Source organism: Zonotrichia albicollis, chromosome 5 (assembly GCF_047830755.1).
Source record: "Zonotrichia albicollis isolate bZonAlb1 chromosome 5, bZonAlb1.hap1, whole genome shotgun sequence".
NCBI classification, from domain to species: domain Eukaryota; kingdom Metazoa; phylum Chordata; class Aves; order Passeriformes; family Passerellidae; genus Zonotrichia; species Zonotrichia albicollis.
This window is the reverse complement of record NC_133823.1, coordinates 9,883,719-9,887,695: the sequence shown is the minus strand read 5'-3', so window position 1 is coordinate 9,887,695 and position 3,977 is coordinate 9,883,719.

Sequence of the window (3,977 nt, the reverse complement as noted above, 5' to 3'; positions counted from 1 at the left end):
CTCCTCACCTCCCATCTGTGTCCAGGCCCAGGGCCTACCACGTGGCCGCCCCTCCCCCGCCCAGCAGCAGCGGCTGGACAGGGGAGGGAGATCCGACTTCTTCTCCTGCACGTCCCAAGAGAACCTCCCAGGGCCAGGGCCCTGCTTTTTAACCCCTGTGTATTCTCGGAGGTGTGTCCAAACCCCACTGGCTACACCAGGTGTCAGTATCAAACTCCGAACATCCAATGGTTTGACCACAGCATCCCAGAAGTCCCACTCCTTCCTGGTCAAACCACCACAGATACGCAGGATGGTTCCCAGATGAAAGGTGGCACCAGTGCCAAGTCGGACTGGTAAGATAGTAAAAAGTGGCTCCTGCAATCTACCATCCAGAAGCGGGGCAGCTGAGTTTTTTTTCCAGGGAAAAGGGCCGTGGTATGTGTTTGGGGGCCCGTGGCGGGGAGCGGCCCGCTGGCTCCTGAAAATCCACGATACGCAGGATGGTTCCAAAATGAAAGGTGGCACCAGTGCCGAGTCGGGCTGGTTTGAAAGAGCCAAGTGGTTCCTGCAATCTGCCAGCAAGAAGATGGGCAGGTCAGTTTCACTTCCAGGTAAAAGGGCCATGGTTTTTGTTCGGGAGCCTGTGCCTTGGAGTGGCCGGTAGGCTCCTGAAAATCCACGATACACAAGATGGTTCCCAGATGAAAGGTGGCACCAGTGCCGAGTCGGGCTGGTTTGATAGAGCCAAGTGGCTCCTGCAATCTGCCAGCCAGAGGATGGGCAGGTCAGTTTTACTTCCAGGGAAAAGGGCCGCGGTTTGTGTTTGGGGGCCTATGGCTTGGAGTGGCCGGCAGGCTCATGAAAATCCACGATACGCAGGATGGTTCCAAGACCAAAGGTGGCGCCAGTGCCAAATCGGGCTGGTTTGTTAGTACAATGTGGCTCCTGCAACCTAGTATCCAGATGCGGGGTAGCTGAGTTTTTTTTACAGGGAAAAGTGCCGTGGTATGCGTTCGGGGGCCTGTGGCTGATAGTGGGCGGCCGGCTCCTGAAAATCCACGCCACGCAAGATGGTTCCCAAACACAAGTGGCACCAGTGCCAAGTCGGGCTGGTTGAATAGAGTCAACTGGCTCCTCCAATCTGCCAGCCAGAAGATGGGCAGGTCAGTTTTGCTTCCAGGGAAAAGGGCCGTAGTTTTTGTTCGGGGGCCTGTGGCTGGGAGTGGCCGGCTGGCTCCTGAAAATCCACGCCACGCAGGATGGTTCCCAGACCCACGGGGGCACCAGTGCAAAGTCGGGCTGGTTTGATAGAGCCAAGTGGCTCCTGCAATCTGACAGCCAGAAACGGGGCGGGTGAGTTCTGTTTTCCAGGGAAAAGGGTCCTGGTTTTTGTTCGGGGGCCTTTGGCTGGGAGTGGCCGGCTGGCTCCTGAAAATCCACGATACGCAGGATGGTTCCCAGATGAAAGGCGGCACCAGTGCAAAGTCGGGCTGGTTAGATAGAGCCAAGTGGCTCCTGAAATCTGCCAGCCAGAAGATGGGCTGGTCAGTTTTACTTCCAGGGAAAAGGGCCGTAGATTTTGTTCGGGGGCCTGTGGCTGGGAGTGGCCTGCTGGCTCCTGAAAATCCATGATACGCAGGATGGTACCCAGACCCAAGGGGGCACCAGTGCCAAGTCGGACTGGTAAGACAGTACAAAGTGGCGCCTGCAGTCTGCCAGCCAGAAGCGGGGCGCGTGAGTTTTGTTTGCCAGGGAAAAGGGCCGTGGTTTGTATTCGTTGCCATGTGGCTGGTAGTGGCCGGCTGGCTCCTGAAAATCCACGATGCGCAGGATGGTTCCCAGACCCAAGGGGGCACAAGTGCCGAGTCGGGCTGGTTTGATAGAGCCAAGTGGCTCCTGCAATCTGCCAGCCAGAAGCGGGGCGGGTGAGTTATGTTTTCCAGGGAAAAGGGTCCTGGTTTTTGTTCGGGGGCCATTGGCTGGGAGTGGGCGGCTGGCTCCTGAAAATCCACGATATGCAGGATGGTTCCGAGACCAAAGGGGGCACCAGTGCCGGGTCGGGCTGGTTTGATAGTGCCAAGTGGCTCCTGCAATCTGCCAGCCAGAAGCGGGGCGGGTGAGTTTTGTTTGCCAGGGAAACGGGCCGTGGTTTGTGTTCGGGGCCATGTGGCTGGCAGTGGCCGGCTGGCTCCTGAAAATCCACGATACGCAGGATGGTTCCCAGATGAAAGGTGGCACCAGTGGCGAGTCGGGCTGATTTGATAGAGCCAAGTGGCTCCTGCAATCTGCCAGCCAGAGGATGGACAGGTCAGTTTAACTTCCAGGGAAAAGGGCCGTAGTTTGTGTTTGGGGGCCTGTGGCTGGGAGTGGCCAGTTGGCTCCTGAATATCCATGATACGCAGGATGGTTCCCAGACCCAAGGGGGCACCAGTGCCAAGTCGGACTGGTAAGACAGTACAAAGTGGCGCCTGCAGTCTGCCAGCCAGAAGCGGGGCGGGTGAGTTTTGTTTGCCAGGGAAAAGGGCCGTGGTTTGTGTTCGTTGCCATGTGGCTGTTAGTGGCCGGCTGGCTCCTAAAAATCCATGATACGCAGGATGGTTCCCAGACCCAAGGGGGCACAAGTGCCGAGTCAGGCTGGTTTGATAGAGCCTAGTGGCTCCGGCAATCTGCCAGCCAGAGGATGGGCAGGTCAGTTTTACTTCCAGGGAAAAGGGCCGTAGTTTGTTTTTGGGGGCCTGTGGCTGGGAGTGGCCGGTTGGCTCCTGAAAATCCATGATACGCAGGATGGTTCCCAGACCCAAGGGGGCACCAGTGCCAAGTCGGACTGGTAAGACAGTACAAAGTGGCGCCTGCAGTCTGCCAGCCAGAAGCGGGGCGGGTGAGTTTTGTTTGCCAGGGAAAAGGGCCATGGTTTGTGTTCGTTGCCATGTGGCTGGTAGTGGCCGGCTGGCTCCTGAAAATCCATGATACGCAGGATGGTTCCCAGACCCAAGGGGGCACAAGTGCCGAGTCGGGCTGGTTTGATAGAGCCTAGTGGCTCCTGCAATCTGCCAGCCAGAAGCGGGGCGGGTGAGTTTTGTTTGCCAGGGATAATGGTCCTGGTTTTTGTTCGGGGGCCATTGGCTGGGAGTGGGCGGCTGGCTCCTGAAAATCCACGATACGCAGGATGGTTCCGAGACACAAGGGGGCACCAGTGCCGGGTCGGGCTGGTTTGATAGTGCCAAGTGGCACCTGCAATCTGCCAGCCAGAAGCGGGGCGGGTGAGTTTTGTTTTCCAGGGAATAGGGCCTTGGTTGTGCTCGGGGGCGTGTGGCTGGGAGTGGCCGGCTGGCTCCTGAATATCCACAATACGCAGAATGGTTCCCAGATGAAAGGTGGCACCAGTGCCGAGTCGGGCTGGTTTGATAGAGCCAAGGGGCTCCTGCAAACTGCCAGCCAGAAGATGGGCAGGTCAGTTTTGCTTCCAGGGAAAAGGGCCAAAGATTTTGTTCGGGGGCCTGTGGCTGGGAGTGGGCGGCTGGCTCCTGAAAATCCACGCCACGCAGGATGGTTCCCAGACCCAAGGGGGCACCAGTACCGAGTCGGCCTGGTTTCATAGAGGCAAGTGGCTCCTGCAATCTGCCAGCCAGAAGATGGGCAGGTCAGTTTTATTTCCAGGGAACAGGGCCGTGGTTTGTGCTCGGGGGCCTGTGGCTGGGAGTGGCCGGCTGGCTCCTGAAAATCCACGATACTCTCATGGTTTGAGCCTGGCACAAAGCCAGTGCCCCCCATGAAATGCCCTTACCCTGGTGTCTGCTGTGAGATGTGACCAGGAGTAAGCAAAACAGGCTTTAGCCTAAACATAAAGAACACTTCATTACCTAAACTACAAGAAAATAGGGAAAAACTATAAGGAAAAAAAAAAAATTGAAAACCTTACAAAAAAACCACTTTCCTCCTCCCCGCTACCTGACTTTCTCAATCCGATACATTCTCCCAAATCACCAACTGCCCAG